Source organism: Eleutherodactylus coqui, chromosome 5 (assembly GCF_035609145.1).
Source record: "Eleutherodactylus coqui strain aEleCoq1 chromosome 5, aEleCoq1.hap1, whole genome shotgun sequence".
NCBI classification, from domain to species: Eukaryota; Metazoa; Chordata; class Amphibia; order Anura; family Eleutherodactylidae; genus Eleutherodactylus; species Eleutherodactylus coqui.
In genome coordinates, this window is record NC_089841.1 from 55,304,662 (window position 1) to 55,327,057 (window position 22,396).

The 22,396-nt window shown below is 47.1% G+C and overlaps 1 protein-coding gene across 2 annotated transcripts in view; it reads left to right on the forward strand.

Moving 5' to 3' along the window:
- The first annotated feature begins 636 nt into the window (after positions 1-636).
- ZNF532 (zinc finger protein 532) overlaps positions 637-22,396 on the forward strand; it is a 72,483-nt gene continuing 50,723 nt past the window's right edge. Inside the window, exons 1-2 of one of the 2 annotated variants that reach the window (XM_066602547.1) lie at positions 637-1,136; positions 19,666-19,810. The gene's annotated coding sequence lies outside the window, so the exon portion shown is untranslated. Of the gene's footprint in view, positions 1,137-1,546; positions 1,847-19,665; positions 19,811-22,396 lie in introns of those variants that run through there. The other variant, XM_066602548.1, reaches the window with a different exon arrangement.

Below are 22,396 nucleotides of genomic sequence, written 5' to 3' on the forward strand. Positions count from 1 at the left end.
ATACATAGGCTGAATACGTCACATAATTCTTTGGCAGCTGTATCAGGATAAACTCAGAGCTGACGTGCAGTCCTATGTAAGCCCAGAGGTAACACATGCATTGTGATAGCATCACAGGGTCAGGTGACAAACTCTGCTCTGCTAGATCTGATTACATTCCGTATACATAACAAAGGGAAGATCATGTTATGTGTAACATTATATCATATACATTGTGTTGTATTCTCATATATCGCATTACATATTGTTACATCATCATATCTTATATCATGCAGCATTGCATTATATATTAATGTACATGTTACATTTTATCATACGGTATATCACATGTAAGATCACATTACATATTAATGTACGTTACATCATATCATACGGCATATTACATGTTCTACTATATCATATAGATTCTATTAACATCATAAATCATAATCCACTTTGCCAAAACCGGCAAATCCTGCGCTTCTTATGATTTATCATTAATATCTTCTATTCCATATCGATAAACACGTACATTCCCGCCGCGTTTCATCTCAGCTTCACGCACTCCTAATTCAATCTCATAAACTGATATTGTAACAATTTGCCCATTTTAATTCTATTTCCCCCCTCCCCCCCCCCCTCCCTCTTTATCAGGTGCCTATTGTTTCGCTTTTTGGAAACCATCAGGAATGAATAATGACTTGTGTCCGAATTAACGTCCAATTTCCAAGCTGCAAATGAGAAAGAAAAACCTGTCTTGTTAAAAAAAAAAAAAAAAAGTGTGCATGCATTCATGAGAGCTGGCTTGTGCATCTTGTCTATAAGCTGGAGGCCTGGGAGAGACGAGAGAGCGTGGCAGACGAGGGACACACAAGAGGCAGCTGTAATGAATGAGAAGAAGACAGGAACAAAGGCTCGCACCGCTCTAAGAATGGACCTCTAACGCATTCCGCCTTGGAGAGATCTCTTGTTACTTCCTAGAACAGGAAATCAGCAGCCCCCTGGTTGACGCTTTAGTCTATTGGCCAGCCTTCTGCTGGCTCTGTAATAGCTTCAATCAAGAAAAATGGAGAACAATAGTGAAAATGTCTCCACAATGTGAAACTAGACTCCACACCATAAGGCAACCCATAAAGCCTTGGGGATATTTGCATTGGGTAAGTGGTTAATACTAGGGTTGTGTTGACCACCTTCTCTTGGGGTAGGTCTTGCAGCTTTCCATGATTTGGAGTAGAACATTCCTTGCATTCCTCTTGTGTTCTTTCTCTTTTATTCCAGATGGGATTTCTCTTCTGTGTCTTTTTTTATGTTTATTTTATTTTAATGACCTTTAAATCCAAAGCCATCAAGACTTTTCTTTGGGTAGGAATGAGCAGCCATGTATCATGTGTGTGATTTCTGTATGTTTCCTAGGCTGACTGCATACTCCACAGGGGGAGGATTGACGAGAAGGCCTCTGCTTTGTCAGGCGTTTGCATTGCTGCTAACCCTTCGAATCGTGTGCTTTATGTGTTGTGGAGCTGGCTTTTCATCAATTACTCTGCGGATGGTTCCCTATTAAAATCTACCCCCCTCCACCACCTTAGCATCTGCCAAGGTTTCCACGGGGAACCGTGTAGCTATAATTGGAGACACATGCAATGTAGGTGGCTTCTCTAAAAAGGACACTGGATTTATATTTGAGGGCCTCTTGTTTACGGCTGGCTTTGCAGAAGAGACAGGCCCTGCCTGGATTGTTCCCCCCCTTTCTTCTTCACTGATTGCCTACAGCTGTATTCGAGCAGGAACCCAACATCGGCCCACATGAAATCTGTGTTAGTTTGGCTGGAAGAGGTGACCAGATGACTCGAATAATTAAAAAGAAAATGTAAGTGCCGTCATCCACAGTAATCACGTTTTTGAATTTTCTTTTTGTTTCCTTGAGGGGTTAAATGCAAGGAGTCGGATGCCTCTAGTGTTATGCACGGCCTGGTGGGGAGTAGGCCTTGTTTGCAAGAATACAGGCCTTCTGACGTTGCAGAGGTCTTTGTTGTTTGACAGAGAGGCCTATGTGTAATAGTAAGATCCCACGGCCGTAAAGGGGTTAGGTTAGGACATCTCTATGGCTTTTGTATAGATACTCATGGGTTAAATCAAGGCAGGTCGGGGTGGGTTGACAATTCGGAAGCTTTACCTCTCTACATTTACATTCAAATGCTGGAATGATAGTGTAATCTGTCTGGATGGGTGTGAGGATTGAGGGTTATGATTGTCTATACATGTGCAAATCCATAGCAAACAAGCCATTGTGGAGGCTCGGATCCGCCATTTATCCGATAATGTTGACTTTGTGACAATCCCGATTGACATTCAATCTAGGTTCGCAAGAATCAGGTGGCCCAAGAAGCGGGTTCTATCGAGAATGCATCCTGACAAGAGAAGCATGAAGGTGGCCATACATGTTGGATAACTGTCAGATAAACACTCATTTGGCTGACCGCTATTCCTCCGGGCCCCCGTATTCATGCACACTGGCCCCGGCCAAACATGCATGTGCTTTCAATTGGGAGAGGGGAATAAGCTGCTGCTGGACACCTTGGTAGCGACTTATCTCCCTTGAGAACAAAAGGATCAGAAGTGTTCAAATTCTGAAGCCCGATTCTTATTTCCCTCCAAACATTTGTCATTGGGGGAGCGTTGTGACACATCCATATACATTAAATCTCCCCAAAATCAGCTGGATGGAACAATATTTATCTAACGTATATGGACTTCTTAAATCTTCCTTCTTAATTCCTTGTATAGCATCCATTCCCAGTCTTCTTAGGCCTCATGCACACGGCACGCATGGATTAAGGCAGCAGAAGATCTGTGAGTCAGTGCGGAAATTATTTTAAATAACGGATGCGATCGTTTTTCCACGCGGATGCACAGCGGATTGTCCGCGCGGAAAAAAAAAAAACGCAAGCCCAAAGTGACTGCCTTCCCCTCCTCCCTGCTTGGTCTCTAAGCAACCAGAGAGGTATCTGCCTACAAATCCACAATGCATCCACAATTGCATTGCAGATGCATTGCAGAAAACTCGCTTCAATAGAGATCAATAGAGCCCATCCATGTGGAATGCACTGTAAAATGGAGCATGCTACGATCTCTTTTTTGCATGCGGAATCCGCAAATCAAATTCGCATGTGTGCGTGGAGCTGAGAAAGCTTCCTGCTTTCCTATGGGCGGCTAGTACAGAGGATTTCCCGCGCGGATGCCAATCGCGGAATCCGCAAATCAAATCTGCCCGTGTGTATGAGATGTTAGGAGTAGAGATGAGCGAGTATACTCGCTAAGGCACATTACTCGAGTGAGTAGTGCCTTAGCCGAGTATCTCCCCGCTCGTCTCTAAAGACTCGGGGGGGGGGGGCGCAGGTGACAGGTGAGTTGCGGGGGGGGGGGGGGGGCGGAGAGGGAGAGAGAGATCTTCCCTCCGTTCCTCCCCGCCCCCCGCTGGCCCCCAAATCTTTAGAGACGAGCGGGGAGATACTCAGCTAAGGCACTACTCGCTCCAGTAATGTGCCTTAGCAAGTATACTCGCTCATCTCTAGTTAGGAGGAAATAAAAGGCATAATTCAAATATGACACAACTGTGGTGGCAGAAATGTGGCCTTAGGCCTTATGTCCACTTGCACGCATGGATAGCACTGCTGAATCCTGCAGTGGTACCCGTGCGTGCCCGCAGCCATGGAGAGGAAAAGAATGTTTCTTACCTCTTTGGGTCCAGCACGGATCTCTTCGGAGCCGGATGGATCTTCTTTCTTCAGCACGGCGGAAGCATCCCGAGCGCCCGGTAACGCGCCTGGCGCATGCACAGTGCTCGCTTTTTGTTTTCAAATGCTGCGGGTGTGCCGCGACGGGTCGGCTTCCATTGACTTTAATTAAAGCCGTCACTGCGGACCTGCAGGAAAATGGAGCATGCAGCGATTTCTTCCCGTGCGTGCGACCCACACGCCAGGAAAGAAAAATCACATCCGCATGCTTCTACTTGCCGTGCGAATGCTAATGCATCCCTATTGGCAACAAGAAGTGCAGATCTCCCGCGCGATTTAATAATAAAAATCCGCACGTGGACATTGGGCCTATGGGTACGTTCAGATGTAAAGGAAGTGGTGTGCCAAAATCCATATAATTTCCATATCAAAATCCGTTTCATTGGTGCAGATCCACTGCAGACTTCATCACTTGTATTGAAAAAGGGAAGTCCTCTGCTGATCCGCACCAAAATTGCAGAAATTATGCAGATTATGGTGCAGATTTTCAAATTTGCACCATTTTCCCTAAGAATGAACTACCCATATACTTTGATACACCTAGAGCACACGTGTAAAACACAAGACCTGGGGGTCGAATCCGGCCTACCGTCTCATTTTATGTGGCCCTTCAGCCATGCAACAACCTAAGGGCTCTTTCACACGGGCGTAGCAATTTTCGGTCTGCCGTGTCACGAGAACGAGAGGCAGTCATGACCAAGTCGATGCGGTCGTTCAGACACCCTGGTCCGGCGAGTATACTCCAAGCCCGGAATACCGTTGGGTGGGGGGAGACGGCATATATTGGCCGGTCCTGAAAACGCTGTGACCGCTGACCTCTTCCCTGCAATGTCTGTGGGTGACGTCCTGTACGCCGCACGGATGCTGAGGGGGAAAAGGCCAGCGGTTACAGGCTCAGTAGCGGCTGGGTGAGTGGAATGCTCGCCAACCAGGAGCCAATTACTACTGAGGCAGATGTGGGGGTCATTATTACTACTGCAGCCACTATGGGGGTCACTATTACTATACTATCTTACAATTTTAATGGGCCCTTTGAAGGCACCCATAAGGCTGATGTGGCCCTTGGTGAAAATGAGTTTGATGCCCCTGACCTAGAGCTATACCTCTTGACTTCACCATACATATGCACGCTGGGTCTAACCAAGTGTGCATGAGCTTTCATTGAGAAGAGGGGGATAAGCTGCTGCCAGACACCTCTAGCAGCGATTTATCTCCCGTGAGAACAAAAGATCAGACCTGTTGAAATGCAACATGACCGCTCTCTTTTTGTCCTAAACATCTGACATCAGGGATGAGTCGCAACACCCCTAAATACATCAGAGAGTTGTTCAGTCCTGACGAAACTTGGACCTAATGTATCTTGGTACCTTAAAGGGAATCTGCAAGCTGGAACATACTGTCCAAACTTCAGGCAGCATGTAACAGAGCAGGAGGAGCTGAGCAGATGGATATATAGTTTTATGGGGAAAGATTCAGTATAACTTGTATTTTATTCATTTATATCTCTGCTCATCCTGAGCTGAACAGTCCAATGGGCGGAGCGATCAGTGATTGACAGCTATGTGTGAATGACTGTAGATACAGGGTCAGCTGTCAGTCACTGATAGCTCCGCCCATTGGACTGTTCAGCTCGGAATGTGCAAAGATATAAATGAATAAAACACAAGTTAGGCTGGCTGTCCACGGGAGAGTTGTCATTGCGAGATCCGCGGCGATAAATCGCCCGCAGACCTCGCATGACACGCTTTCCATAGGCTAACTATGGAAAGCGTAGCCCGACGCCCACGAGCGGAGAATCATAGTGATTCTCCACTTGCGGGATTCAAATCGCGGCATGCTGAGATTTTCTACGATGAGCCTATCTATTAGATAAGCTCACTGCGGAGACCTGTCAGTTTTTCCCCGTTTCCAATATTCCGCCTCGGCCGTGAACAGGTCTGCTCAGCAACTCCTGCTCTATAACAGAATGTTCCAGTTATGTTAACTTTGTATTAATTTTTAAGAATTCTATGTTTTTTTTTTCTTCTTTGTTTAATTTTTGATCCCACAATCTGTGTTTAAGCAAAATCCTTAAATTCTGCAGTTGTCAGATTAACCACTAAGGGCCCTTTTACACGGAAAGATTATCATTCAAAAAATCATTGAATCATGCTAATTTAACTATCATCTTTAAGTGTAAAATCAGCCAACGATTGAACGTTGTTTGTATTTCCCGCAGCGTTGCTTAGTGATTATGCGGGTACCCGCAACTCATACGTGATGTAATTGCGTATAGGCTGCGGGTATATCCGTGACCATAGAGCATAATGGGTTCTATGGTGGCGGATTCAGCAGTAAAATAGAGCATGCTGCCATTTTCCTTCTGCTCGTGGAATACGCAATTCGTACCCCCAACTGTAAAGGAAAATGAGAAACAACATGCCTTTCAATGCCTGTGTATTACCGCAGATCGTCGGTGTGGATGGCAATCACAGAATTCACCATTCAAATCCGTCCGCGTGAGACCGGCCTAATTGTCTGATATTTTGTGTTCTGTTGAGAAAACTTCTCAGCAGTCATCTCATTATCATCACACGCAGGATTGCAATGAAAGGTGACACCTAAAGATAAATAACATAGAATCTACCAGTCACAGCCCACCTCCTCCCCCTCCCTGCACAGGTCACAGCGCATAGTGCTTGGCTATTTCTGTCAGCCCTGTTGTAATGAATGGAGCCGCAGTACACATGTGTGGCCAGCTCTCCACTGAAAGTGACATAACTCTGAGTGAAAGTGGGGCAATTCTTGGGATTTTAATTGATTGGTGGGGGTCTCTGTGGTCGAACACCCACCGATCAGCTATTCATTCCCTATCTGAACAATCGGTCCCAAAATCGGATTAAAATTTGTCTGCGCGCAAGAAGCCTGACCCACCTGAACCATTTAAAGCAAGGGTGTGCATAACCATTTCTGGTCCGCGGTTCGCATTATCATACTGAACCACTTGCAAGGACTGTAATAAGACTTAAAGGGCTTATATGTAAATAGATTTTTATCACCACTCACACCCTACCTATCCCAAGAACAGGGACCCGTGACCCCTTTTTGTGCGTATATGCGTAGTGCCGCTCCATTGATTTCAATGGCGCTAATGGAAATAGCTGGGTACAATCACAATCTATCTCATTGTTTATGCATGCCGCCCCATTAAACCTCCTCCTCACTGCAGCTGGTGCAGCAAGCCCATAGTGAGGAGCAGAGGGGGTCATTGAACCCTTCTTCATGAGATCAGTGGGGTCTCAATACTGAGACCTCCACCGATTAGACTTTTATCACCTAGGAAGTGCCATAGCTGGCTTTACTCCCATTGCAGTTACGCTACTGGCACTCCTGCCTCTGACACCGGGTCGGGCGAGGAAGTGTAATAGTTGAATCAGCTCCCATTGATTTTAATGGGAGTGAAGCCAGCTACGACACTTCCTCTACCGCCCCTTATAATGCACATCTGATCTGCTGCACTTACAGCGGTTTGGGAGATCGGGTGATTGCCGGGATCCTAAGTAGTGGGTTCCTGGCTATTAACTACTATCCTAAAGATAGGTCATCAATAGTTTTTGCCTGGAAAACATCAAAGTGCACTGATAATACCAGCCCTGCATGATTATACCACCCCCCTGTATTATCCCGGTAAAGGACCTGTGATGGCGTCACGGTCACATGACCAAAACAGGTCCTTTTATCCGCAGTTCAATGGCATACAGTCTGCAGGGGAGGTAAAAGACTAGTCTACAGAGCTCTCCCTTAACTTACAACTTTAAATGTGCTGCTGTAAATCTGAGAGGGGTGGGAAGACGGAAAAATATTGCCTCCAGCGGGGAGGGGAGGAAAATTCTATTGTCAGTGGGGAAGTGGCAATGTGAAAGGAGGGGGGGGGGGAATGTCAGGTTGGAAGGGTTAGGAATGGGGAGGAATGCTGGTGCCAGCTGGGGAGGGTTATGAATGGGGAGGAATGCTGCTGCCAGCTGGCGAGGGTAGGAATGGGGAGGAATGCTGGTGCCAGCTGGGGAGGGTTGGGAATGGGGAGGAATAATGGTGCCAGCTGGGGAGGGTTGGGAATGGGGAGGAATAATGGTGCCAGCTGGGGAGGGTTGGGAAGGGGGAGGAATGCTGCTGCCAGCTGAGGAGGGTTAGGAATGGGGAGGAATGCTGCTGCCAGCTGGGGAGGGTTGGGAATGGGGAGGAATGCTGCTGCCAGCTGGGGAGGGTTGGGAATGGGGAGGAATGCTGCTGCCAGCTGGGGAGGGTTGGGAATGGGGAGGAATGCTGCTGCCAGCTGAGGAGGGTTGGGAATTGGGAGGAATGCTGCTGCCAGCTGAGGAGGGTTGGGAATTGGGAGGAATGCTGCTGCCAGCTGGGGAGGGTTGGGAATTGGGAGGCATGCTGCTGCCAGCTGGGGAGGGTTGGCAATGGGGAGGCATGCTGTTGCCAGCTGGGGAGGGTTGGGAAGGGGGAGGAATGCTGCTGCCAGCTGGGGAGGGTTGGGAATGGGGAGGAATGCTGCTGCCAGCTGGGGAGGGTTGGGAATGGGGAGGAATGCTGCTGCCAGCTGAGGAGGGTTGGGAATTGGGAGGAATGCTGCTGCCAGCTGGGGAGGGTTGGGAATTGGGAGGCATGCTGCTGCCAGCTGGGGAGGGTTGGCAATGGGGAGGCATGCTGTTGCCAGCTGGGGAGGGTTGGGAAGGGGGAGGAATGCTGCTGCCAGCTGGGGAGGGTTGGGAAGGGGGAGGAATGCTGCTGCCAGCTTGGGGTGGTTGGGAAGGGGGAGGAATGCTGCTGCCAGCTGGGGAGGGTTGGGAAGGGGGAGGAATGCTTCTGCCAGCTGGGGATGGTTGGGAATGGGGAGCAATGCTGCTGCCAGCTGGGGAGGGTTGGGAATGGGGAGGAATGCTGCTGCCAGCAGGGATGTTACTGCTATTTGAGCTACACTGTGGTGTTTGGTGCTGCTGTAAGGTACTTTGTTCTGGACTGTGGTATTTATTTGGTGCTGCTTGGGCAACATTTTGTGCTGCATGCTGGTATTTGGTGCTGCTAGGAGGTAATATGTTGTGCATGGTGAAATTTGTTTGGCTCTTTGGGGGCTAATATGGGTGTTACTTGGTGGTAATGGTGCTACGTGGTAGTATTTGTTCGCTGGTGATGCCCTGATATATTAGATTAATCCCATAGCTGATAACACATCAGAAAAACACATTATAGGCGCATTTCGGCTGGTCTCGCATGACCGGATTTGATTTGCGGATTCCGTCGTATGATCCTGGGTAATACCATGCTCAATCAAATGCACTGGATTACACAATTCTGCTCACATGGCCATGTGAGCCCGGCCTTATGATGCTCTGAGTTGGATTAATAGATCCAAAGTTGGGCTGGCACACTTGTCTGTGAAAGACTCATCTGAAACTGGCCTTAACCCTTTGCAATCCACTGTCTGATGTCTGAAGACATTCTGATTGAAGGCTGTACAGCTCCGATGTCGGAAGACGTCCGTCAGGGTATTCTTACTGTATATTACTGGCCGCTCTGTTGTTAGGGGCCTCTCCAGCATGTCCCATACCGCAGTACTGGCTCTGGCCAGCAGACGGTGCCATTGTATAATGGCAGAAAGAGAAAGTCCCCTAGGAAACCCTGAATCTAAAATTGGATTGCAAAGGGTTAAAGGGGTTGGCTGAGTTATGTAAAGGGAATCTCAATGGGTCCCCCATTGTGTAAAATAATAGGGCAACTGATACTTGTCTCTTCCCTTTGGTCCGTTTGCTTACAGGCTGATGTCAGCTTGTGACATCCTGAAAATCTGCTGCTGCAGCCAATGACGGCACTTAGCGATTATTGTTGAGCGCTGTCATTGGCTGCAGCAGCTTGTTTGTAGACTGCCCAGGCTGACTGCAGCCTGTAAAGATGACGTAAGTAGGGAGACCTGGAACCGCCAGTGATAACCAAGCAGGAAGAGATGAGTATCGGCTGACTAATTTTACACCATGGGGGATCTATTGAGATGCCTTTTATATAATGTGGAGTTAGGTACAATTTATTGCAGTGTGTATTACATGCCACCAGACCTGGGACAAGGTGATCTGGTGCTACAGGCAAATTGTGCCCTCCCCCAAATAAGGACAACTTTACTCTCTAATGAAAGCGATTTAAACATATTTTAAAAGTAACATGTAGGCAGAGTACATATTTAATCTGGTGACTGACTATTTTTTCTTCTCCATTTGGCCCAGGCCATTCTGGCAATTTCTCCTGTTTGCTGCTGAAGCATCTTTTTCTTGGGGCAAAGCTACAATAGCTGTAGAAGTAGCAGCCATACCTGGGCTCCTGAGCCTGATGGGACCCAAAGGCCACTTTGTCACATAGGAAGTCATCAGTATTATAAATGACATATGGTAGCTCGGGAGCCCTATTGCAGATTTTGCACTTGCCGCCAGACAGATCTGAACCTATAATTTAGACAGAGCCACTAGATCTGACTCCATAATTAAAGCACAACCCAGATCTGCCCCCTCTGTGATGGGCGCTGCTGCATGTTCTAATGCCGGCACATACTACGTCCTCACGTGGGTGGTGTCGGAACTGCAGTGCCCGGGGCAGAGGAGGACCAGCTGGGAGTGAGCAGTGGTGAGCAGTGTAAGCCATGCTCCCCGCTAACAAGGACTGTCTGGAAGGTCTCATTGCAGAACATTGAGTGTAAAAGCAGAACAAAAACTTTTACCAATACAGTGGGCAATGTGGGACGCACCTCGCAGGGGTGTGCCACCTGTGGCTAAACTACATCTCCCAGAATTCTCTGATAATGACTGCTATTAGTGCATGTTGGGAGTTGTAGTTTCATGACCGCTGGAGTGAGTTGTGCTGCACCGCTCTGCATTGCAGCTGCATTACTGACGGCTCAGCACAACTCACTTCCTCCCATCCATCCAGTCTTGGAACGCTGCGCAGCATATAAATAGCTTCATCTAGTTCACAGATAACATGACCCCAGGGAGGGGAAGCCAATCACTAAATGCTGAGCTTCTTTACCACAATTTCTATGTGGCAGCTGCAGTATAAAGCAAGGAGGACAGTACAACACTTGAGACATAAGATGGGCTTTAGGATATGTCAGAGTCCTATTTGAAATGAGAGTTTTTGTGCTATTCTTAGATGGAGGAGACGTAATGATATATATATATATATATATACACACATCATTTATTTGTGACCACCCAGACTCTCATAATGTCAACCACAAACGTCCCACAGGGAGGTGACAGTGCCCGCCAAGGATGTTCCTCCCCTCCTTGCCTGGCGGCATCTGCCAGGGACGTACCCTCCCCTATTGTGTGGCAGTATCCGCCAGGGACGTCCCTCCCCCCATTGCGTGGTCCGGTATCGGCCAGGGACGTTCCTCCCCCATTGCGTGGCATCATTTGCCAGGGCCGTTCCTCCCCCATTGCGTGGCATCATCTGCCAGTGATGTTCTTCCCCTATTGCGTGGCATCATCTGCCAGGGGCGTTCCTCCTCCATTTGCGTGGTATCATCTGCCAGGGACATTCCTCCCCCATTTGCGTGGCATCATCTGCCAGGGACGTTCCTCCATCATTTGCGTGGCATCATCTGCCAGGGACGTTCCTCCCCTATTTGCGTGGCATCATCTGCCAGGGACGTTGCTCCCCTATTTGCATGGCATCATCTGCCAGGGACGTTCCTCCCCCATTTGCGTGGTATCATCTGCCAGGGACGTTCCTTCCCCATTTGCGTGGCATCATCTGCCAGGGACGTTCCTCTATCATTTGCGTGGCATCATCTGCCAGGGACATTCCTCCCCTATTTGCGTGGCATCATCTGCCAGGGACGTTCCTCCCCTATTTGCGTGGCATCATCTGCCAGGGACGTTCCTCCCCTATTTGCAGGGCATCATCTGCCAGGGACGTTCCTCCCCCATTTGCGTGGTATCATCTGCCAGGGACGTTCCTCCATCATTTGCGTGGCATCATCTGCCAGGGACGTTCCTCTATCATTTGCGTGGCATCATCTGCCAGGGACATTCCTCCCCTATTTGCGTGGCATCATCTGCCAGGGACGTTCCTCCCCTATTTGCATAGCATCATATGCCAGGGACGTTCCTCCCCCATTTGCGTGGCATCATATGCCAGGGACGATCCTTCCCCATTTGCGTGGCATCCTCTGCCAGGGACGATCCTTCCCCATTCGCATGGCATCATCTGCCAGGGACGTTCCTCCCCCATTTGCGTGGCACCATCTGCCAGGGACGTTCCTCCCCCATTTGCGTGGTATCATCTGCCAGGGACGTTCCTCTATCATTTGCGTGGCATCATCTGCCAGGGACATTCCTCCCCTATTTGCGTGGCATCATCTGCCAGGGACGTTCCTCCCCTATTTGCATAGCATCATATGCCAGGGACGTTCCTCCCCCATTTGCGTGGCATCATCTGCCAGGGACGTTCCTCCCCCATTTGCGTGGCATCATATGCCAGGGACGATCCTTCCCCATTTGCGTGGCATCCTCTGCCAGGGACGATCCTTCCCCATTTGCGTGGCATCCTCTGCCAGGGACGATCCTTTCCCATTCGCGTGGCATCATCTGCCAGGGACGTTCCTCCCCCATTTGCGTGGCATCATTTGCCAGGGACGTCCCTCCCTCCTTGCATGGCAGTACCCACCAGGGATGTCCCTCCTCACCGCACGGTGGCATCCGCCAAGGACGTCCCTCCCCACAGCATGGCCGCATTGGCCACGGATGTGTTCCCACCTCTGTATGGCAATATTGGCCATGGATACCCCTTTCCTCCCATATGGTGGACATGGAGGTTGCTTTTCAATTGTATGGTGGCGGCCAAGGATGTTGAAGTGAAATTAAACCCCGCTCCAACAAAACAAGACCCTCAGATAAAAGTGAATTTTTTGGGGTGTTACATACAGAATATGGACTGTTATACACCGGAAGAACAGGCCTATCTAAATGGCGTCTTAAATTGTAAGAAGAAATGAACATTTTAAAGTCATACGTGACCTCAGGTGTGACCTACCTGATGGGCGGAGTCTAAGGAGCCTGACAGCCTGTGCCTACGGGCTACTGAGATGTAAATCCGGTACTGCTTGTTCCTGAACTTCCTTTACCTTTTCTGGCCTGTTTTTTTTATCCTAATCTATGTGATTTATCCTCCCACCCCTGATTGTTGACTGGAAAGGGACTAAATCAGGTTTGTGGTCCTCTGTAAGACTTCCTGTCACAGCTTCACTACACTTAAAAGGCCCATTTAGACACAACAATTATCACTCAAAATTCGCTCAAAAGCTATCTTTTGAGCGATAATCGTTGTGTGTAACTGCACTGACATCGTCCAGTTTTCGTTCTCCCGTCGCTCATCGTTGTCTTTCAGCACGCTGAAAGACAACGATTAGCCTTATCAGGGATTCACAGCAGGACACAGCTGATACTATTGTTTCAGCTGTATCCCATCCCTGATAATGGGCTGGGTTTGAAGAACAGAGGGGCCCAGCTGGGCGCTCCGTGCAGAAAACATCTGGATGCAGAAGACAAGCAGGGACACCCCACTTGTCTTCTTTATCCTCCGCTCGTGCTCGGAGCGGAGAACAGCTGTATGCAGAAGACACCCCGCTTGTCTTCTGCATCATCCGCTCGAAGCGCTCGGCTGTATAACAGTCGTTGCTCGGAGCTGGGAACATCTGGATGCAGAAGACAAGCAGGGACACCCCACTTGTCTTCTTTATCCTCCGCTCGTGCTCGGAGCGGAGAACAGCTGTATGCAGAAGACACCCCGCTTGTCTTCTGCATCATCCGCTCGAAGCGCTTGGCTGTATAACAGTCGTTGCTCGGAGCTGGGAACAGCTGGATGCAGAAGACAAGCGGGGACACCCCGCTTGTCTTCTGCATCCTCCGCTGGCAGCACAAGGTGATCACTCATCTTGAGCGATCATCTTGCGCTGTAAATGACACAACGATTATCGCTCAAAAGTCGCTTGAGCGACATCTTTTGAGCGATTTATCGTTGTGTCTAAATTAGGTCAAAGTGATGAGAAAGTGGCAACACAGACAGCCTGATCTAGGACATCCATAAATAGCAGTGAGCTGACAGGGGCATTGTGGGTAATCTCAAATTCCCCATAATACGCCAAAATGTTGTTTTATTGGTCAACTCTAATGCCCATATTCTTACCTAGATCTCCATTGTTCAACCCCTTCAGGACCAGAGATTTTTCTTTAAAATTTTCGTCCCCGTCTTACAAGAGCCATAGCCTTTTAATGTTTCCATTGACATGGCTGTCAGCGCTTGTTCTTTGCAGGGCGAGTTGTATTCTTTTATCGTACCATTTAATGTACTGCATAATGTATGGAAAATTGTAAAAAATTTTTTTTTTTTTACTGTTAAACTTTATTATTTTTTTTTTACAGTTTTATTTATTCCCCAACTTATAATTATGTGAACGCTTGTACTACGTACTATAATGTAATGCTACAGTATTGCAGTATATAGCGATTATTATTATTATTTTTTTTTATGTTGCCTCGGAAGGACTTGATGGGCATCTGTGCATGACAGCCTTCAGTAAGCTATGGGCTGCCATGCTAGCCCATCTGCACCCCTTGATTGTATTGCAGGCAGTGCCAATTGGGCGCTGTGTAGACTTGTGGTCAGCTTAGGCTCCATTTAGACCCAACGATACTCGCCCAAAGCCGTCTTTTGAGCGATAACCGTTGCATCTAAATGCACGGACATTGTGCACTTTTTGTGCACGAGTCGTTCAGTGTTCAATTCTAGTTTTCTAGAATTGAGTGATGAACTCTTATCAGCGGTGCAGGCTGTTATCACAGTTGGCAGCGCCGATAAGTTTCTTTCAGATCGCGTCCCACTGGTAGTTCACAGCGGGATGCGAGCTGTAATCATGGAGAACAATACAGCTGTTTGCTTTTGCAAAACATCTGTATTGTTCGCCGAGCAATAGCAGCCTGCATAGCTCTTTAGTAGCTACTTAGCTACTATAGACTATGCAAAGATGATCGCTCAAAACTGTCACTCAAACTGTCGTTTGAGCAATTTTTTTTTTTTGAGCGATCATCTGTCAGTGTAAATGGGGTCTTAACCATAACCTCTTAAGAGCTAACTCTGATCGCCACAGTTACCAGCCACTGTCAGCTTTGTGAAACAGCTGATAGCCACCAGGTATGGAACGAACAGACTTTGTTCCCAAGCCTGCACCATACACCCTTTATGACCCGACCTAAATTTATAGTCGACGGCCATGAAGGGGTTAATGTAGTTATATTCCTGCCCCTCTGCTTGAGTTCTATTCGTGTCACTGGGAACTGCAGATCTTGCAATATATTCATTATTAACTAAACTCAAAATAAGCTATCGCTTCCGTGACTTCGTGCTGGATCTGCGCCAAAGATTTCGAACTGAGCCTCTGATGTAGATGTGAGGGAGGCCATAAATGGAAACATTCTTGTTCACGTCTAGAGGCTGAAAACTTGTGCAGCTGAAAGCTTCTCACTACTGATGGTTTGTCACAATTGTATCCAGTCCGGAGTAAGGACCCATTCACATGCGTTTCAGTACGTGAAATGCGCATTGTTGTCACGCAACAAAACTGTGTGTATTTATTGTGGTGGTTTTTGCATTTTTTTTCACATTTTTACTGTGTTTCTCATGCCTGCAAAAAAATGCCAGAAGGTCCCATTGATTTCTCTTGCAGTCATAGGAAAATACACCGTGAATACCATGTATTGTGCGTATTTAGTGTTCTTCACACCATCCTATAGGCTTTAATGACCGATTTTGTTCCATAATACGGACCAAAATAAGACGCGCTGCAATTTTTTTCACACTTGTGAAAAGCACACGTCTAAATGGGTGCGATACGGCTCAAATTTTCTCAGACCTGTATCACACTCGCACATATACACACACTGAGGGCGGGTTTACATGGCCGGCAGCACGGAGCATAGTTGCGCCTGAATGAGGGGAATCCCTTGTCCTTCACCAGCAATTCAAACTCCATGCCAGAGCGCAGGAGTTTAAAAAAAGAGGCGGGAAACTAGCGGCTGCCGGATCTTTCCCGCACATGGTATTCACTACGTGCGGGAAAGATAGGGCAGGTCCATACAAATCACGGTCGGGAAAAGAGGTGGTGAGAATGAAACCGCTAAAATCCCATAGAGATCAGTGGTTTCATTTTGTCTTGTTATACGGCTGTAATTATCACGGTCCTACGAGGAGAAAACCGCGGTCGTCTGAATCCGCTCTCAGGACTCGCTCACAAGGGTGTATGTGGCTTGCGTATTACACATGTACTTTTCACACACGTAATACGCAGTGTTAATAGCCCATTGATTGGGACACTCACACCTACATTTTCTTCATGAGCATATTACGTGCGTGAAAAAAAGCGCATGTCCTATCTTAGTGCATATCACACATCTAATGCACACCCATATAGGCTATGACTATTTACAATACGCATGTTATATGCGTATTTGCTGTGTACTGCGATTACGCATGTGAAAAATACATATGCAATATACGGGCTGCATGAGCCGGTGTGAGCGAGCCATTAGGCCTCATGTCTACTGCTGAATCCCGCAGCAGAATCCGTGCATGCCCGCGGCCATGGACATAAAAAGACAGTTTCTTACCTCTCCGGGGCCAACGCGGGTCTCCTCCGTGCTGGCCGGATCTTCTTTCTTCAGCACGGCGGATGTGCCCGGGAGTGCCGGCCGAGAGCATTTCTAGACAGCGGCAAATCCTCAGCTGTGAGAAGCAATAGGACATTCCAGTTTTCATTCTGTGGATGTTAACAAGACGGTTCGCAATGGCTGACTACAAACCGATCTTGAATTAAAACACAAAGGGGGGAATTTTGAACCCCCTCCAATCAGCTGTACTTATTCACCGAACTGATTTCTGCAGGAAGCAGACAGCTCCATGCCCACTGCAGTTGTTAGGCTTGGTATTGCAGGCATCGTTCCCATTCATTTCAAGGGAACCTTTTACTGCAATACTAAGCCTGGCCACCACCAATACTAAGCCTGGCCACCACCAATACTAAGCCTGGTACACAAGCACACTCACCCAGCGAACAGTTGATTTGAAGGGGGTCCAAGATGGTGGCACCCTCTTGGATCTATTATTATTATTTTATTTTTAGTTTACTTTTATAGCATTCACCATGTGAAATAAATATTATTTAAAGGGGTTGTCCAGTTGTAAATTACTGATGGCCCATCCACAAGATAGACTATCAATAGGAGATCATCGGGGACCACCTTTGATGAGCTGTCTGTGCTTGTGCACTGTGCTGATTTTTGCAGACAGCTCTGTTCTCACTGCAGTGCCGAGTCTTGGTATTACAGGCAAAGCATCAATAGTTTACAATTGGACAACCCCTTTACATTTATTCTGTAGGTCATTATGATTATGACAATACATTTATAGAGGTTTTATTATGATTAACAATAATAGGGCTGTATAAGGGCTTGTGTTAATATTGCTACCATTTGTACAGTATTTACAGCTTTTCGATTACTTTTTTCCCTACTTTGAGAGGGCAATATGAATAGAAAACATCTGTTTGTGAAGGTGCCTTCACACTTGCGATCGCGATATCGCTGCGTTTTTTTAACATGAATGTCAATAGGATTTTCTAATGTTAAAAACGCATCGCACAAAAATCACAAGTTTGTGCTTTGCGATTTTTGTGTGATGCATTTTTAACATTAGAAAGTCCTATTGACAATCGCATTAAAAAAAACGCAGCGATATCGCGATCGCCAGTGTGCAGGAGATCTGAGGTAGTTCTTTGGCAATTTTTTTTTTTTAGCTTTCAAAGGCTATATTCACATGGGCAACTGTGATTTAAAAAAAGGTCCGATTTTTCATGTAATTTTTCTTGAGCTTTTTCATGCATTTTTGCGTTTGTTTTTCTTCCACATGCACAATTTCCATCTGTTTTTCATCTGTTTTGCATAAAAAGACAAACCAAAAAAATGCATTTCATTAAGTCTGCATGTCCACAGGCGTGATTCCGCCGGCGATAAATCGATGCATTCTACTTCCCTATGATTTCAGTCAATTTTTTTCGGTTCGAAGATCAATTGGAAAAATCACCAGCCTTGCGGCCTAAGGGCTCAGTCCCATGGGCGTTTTTTTGCACGATTTTTTGTGCGCATAACTGATGCGCTCAAAAAATCGTGTGACCGATGCCAGCGGCACAGCGGAAAAAAACGCTGCTAGCAGCGTTTATCCACTCAAAAGGCTCGGTCACACGGGCATTTGTACGCTCAAAAAGAGCGCTGCCCACTATCCTCTGCCACAGCTGTGGCAGAGGAGAACGATGTTCTCCCATTGAATTCAATGGAGCCAGCAATACTGCCGGCTCCATTGAAAGCAATGGACTGCCGGCAAGCGCTGTATTAATTTTCGGGGAAGGGCTTCAAATATAAGCTCTTCCCTGAAAACCATCCTAAAAAAGTGTAAAAATAATTAAAAAAAATCTATACTTGTCTCTCTGCAGCTGCTGGGGCTCAGCCGAGTCCAGCCGGCTCTTCTCCTGAACTGATTTCAGTAGTATTCAGCAGCCAGGGATTTAAAATCCCTGCCTGCTGAATGGGCTGCGTCTGATTGGCTGAGCACTCAGCCAATCAGAGGCAGCACTCACTCGCCCATTCGCGAATTCCTCAGTGATAGCTGTGGCATAGCTGTGGCAGAAGATCACGATCTTCAGTATATGTTCACAAAGGGGTAGGCGCTGCTGCCGCCGGCCCCATTGAGTGCACGTACACAGAACACCGATTTGCGTTGTGTCCTATAATTTTCGCCGCATGCGTTTATGCGCATGTAAAAAGCTCACATGTAACCGCTCCCATTGCAACGCATTGGGTCTATATAGATGCGGATCGCAAACACAGCTGTAAATCGTGCGAAAAAACACCCGTGTGACTGAGCCCTAAGCCAGAAGTGGAATAAAAAGGAATGGGAAATATAAAAGAAGGACTTGGACTTTCTGCAGATTGGTGTATCTTATGTCCATGTGCTGTTGGTGTATGGGTCAGAAACACATTCTTTTCTCCTTAGGTAGAGCACTTAGAAGATGAGTGGATGAAGAGACTTATAAGGCCATTCATGCTCCTCTAGGTAATATGCAAATAAGGGAGATGAAACAATACCTCTGCAGCGCCATCTTTTGGAAGGCAGCATTCCTGCAAGTCAATGTTAGACTCTTTATACAAGCCTTGTAACAATGACTGGGAATTGATAGCGTTCCTGACCCATGTCGCAGGCCTCTCACTAGCCAAGCCAGAAACCTACTACACACTGATGAGGGGCAAAAACCCTGAAGCAGCTGTCTGTGTATGGATTCTGGCTTGGCTTTCAATCCCCAGTCATTGTTACAAGGCTTGTATAAAGAGTCTAACTTTGACGTGCAGGAATGCTGCCTTCCAATAGGTGGCGCTGCAGATGTATTGTTCCATCTCCCTTATCAGTCTGTGTATTTCATGGACAGTACACAGACTTATTCTAGCTTATAAAGCTATTCACATGGGCGCTGCATGTCCTAGTTTAGACTGTATCATTGACGAGACCTGTGGTGTGATCTGTCCCTGCAGATTGAACGGGTGTCCAATGTGAGCTGCACCCAAGGCGCAGCTCATAATACGCCTGTCTGAATGAGGCCTTGTACTTCTTCATCCTGGATCCGCTTCTGGCTTTGGTGCAAAAAAAGCATGAAAAATTACTACAAAAGCCGTGTCTGTTTTTCCACAAATACCTGAGCATGAACCCCGCCTTGTAAAGTAATGTTCACAGGTAATGAACTTTTCCCTTGTATTTGCAGTGCACAATGAAGGGTGTGCCATGCACCTGGCCACCACCGGTCCTGCGAGCCCGAGGAACCCACTGATAGAGGTGACTGCTGTCCATCTATCAGGATGCATTAAATCTACCAACGTGTACAAGAGGACAGCAATAACTACACTGCAGTAAGTAACGAGCGCCTACATGCCATGTTAAGGCCCATTAACACTAAAAGATAATCGCTCAAATGCCAGTTTGTGACAGTTTTGAGCGATCGTCTTTGCATAACTCTAAGTAGCTAATTAGCTACTTAAGAGTTAATACAGGCAGAGCGGGATACCATTGCGATAGCTCATAGAACAAAGCAGCTTTTTGTATATGCAAACAGCTGCATTGTTCTCGGGGGTTTCAGCTGGTGTCCTGCTGAGAACTGCCAGCAGGATACCAGCTGAAAGAACACTATCATGTTTCTATGCATCCAAGAAAGCATCTAGTCTTGATTTAAAAAATCTCCAACTGTCTTGAGTATACAGCTCCTATGCAGACCTATATGTCTCTATGCTTACAGACTACAAGCAAACCTTGTGTCGTCTGATCCTGCGTAACTCCTCTCCATTTGACCGCTCTTCTATAGTCTGTGGCTTAGCAAGAAGAGGGAACCATGTGATAGATGGACGGGCGGAGCGGGAGCTGCTCTTACTTTTGGGGAGAGATGGGTTAGGGTACATTTACATGCGCCAATAGTCACCTGAGTGATCGATCAGAAGAGCCTTTACAGGCGACTATCATCCCATGCAAACACAGGACCTGACAGGGCAAGTGAGCGAGATCTGCTCACTTGTCGGAGTCAGTTGGGTTTTTAGCTCACCTAAAAACTGAGTGACAGGTCATATAATGCTACCTGGGAAATCCGGTATGCAAATGGTAGATGGTATAATGCCTCTGCAGTGCCACCTATTGGAAGTGTCCAAGCCAAATTAGTATCTAATCAGTTGTACAGTTGTATTATTGTTGTATCTAAGCCTTTCAGGAGTGTAGGAAAGCTGGGTGGTCCCTGTTACAGCTCTAGCAGGAGTGATAACTAGCTTTTCCAGACTCCCAAACAGCAACATTGTCTATTTATGCACTTATATATAATGAATGGCCACTTCGTTAGAGACCCCTATATTTTAGCGCTGGACCTCCTTTGACCCTCAGCAATTGGTTGTGGCGTAGATTCCAGTAGGTTATAAAATTGTTCTGGAGGAATATTGGCCCCTTCGGACAGGAAGCTTCTTGTAGTTGCTGCAGTACTGACATGTTCTGACCAGCTGATGTTTTTCTGCTGCTCTGTGATACCATTTTTGACCTCTTTTGCCCGCTGGAGTCTCACCTTTCTGTTTCTCTTACACAATGGTGCTGGAACTCGTTTTCTGCTGTTATAACCCATCCATAGAAGGAATGTGGGAGTTGTGCTTTCGGACACGTTAGTTGGAGCCCCAGTGTTGTAGACCACTACAGTTTTCTTGCTTATCCATCATCTATCTGTTCAGCAGAACAGTTCTTGACACCCTCTCTGACCCCTTTGAGTGATGAGCTGTTTCTGTCTACAAGATCCACTTTCACTGGATGTTTTCCTGAATCACGCCTGTCTCGGTATACTCTGCACACCACTGCTTGAGAAATCCCCACGTGGTTGGCAGTAACATCCCGGTCCCAGCTAGTCTAGCACCGATGACCAGGCCTCTTTTGAAGTCACTCAGATTGCTGGATTTTCCTATCTAATGTGGGTTTACACTGAAACTGATCCACGGAAACCTTGTCACGTGATTTTGCTGCACTCTAGGGCCACCAGGATAATGTCCATACAGGAAAGCTCCAACCATAAACGGGTCGGGGGCTTTAATAAAATGTCCATTCCGTGTAGGTAGTGGCATGTATTATTGTATATCTAAGCATATCTGCTATTCAGGAGTATGGGGAAGTTGGGTGATAACTGTTTAAAGAAGCGTCCTCCGGCTCTTCCAGATCAGTTTACAGCAATTATTTATGCATCTGTATACATAGTGACATTTATTACTTTATACCTAAACAGATTTGCCTTTCAGAAGTCTGGGAAAGCTTAGTGTCAACCCCTGTTGGAGCTGCAATGGCAAACCTAGTCACTTTTTTAGTTTGCTTGGATGCTTAAAGGGGTTTTCCAGGAAAAATCCTATTGATGATGTATCCTGAGGATCATCAGTAATTGATCGGCTGGAGTCTCCTGCTCCGACCACTGTATAGTGGCCGACCCTTGTAACTGCAGGCACAGCTGCCATTGATTGCAATGAGATCCGAGCTTTCAATTCCTAGTGCCGACCACTACACTGGGATCGGGACAGCAACTTTTGCTCTGACCTCTGTTCATTGCGGCATTGATAGCCGGTCATCCGGGATTCCGAGTGGCGGATCCTGGTTGATCAACTATTGATATTGAGGATAATCATCAGTACTATTTAGCCTGGAAAACCCCTTATTATTAAAGTGCAACCAGCACAGGAAATTGCCTATAGATGTAGGAGGAAACCTCACCTAGTAAACGCTTTACACAAACACGTACAGTTCAGGTTCTTGACTTTTCTTCCTCTGTACATGAACAGTCTTGTACTTCCCTGGGGATAGAAATGTGTAATCTCTTTGGTATTCTGGAGAAGTAGAGCGGACCCTGGCAGACAGTCTGGCCTCCTTCCTGTGCAGAGGGGGTGGGGGGATTGGCGCTCTACCTTCACTATGGCATTTCAAAGGAGACGAGC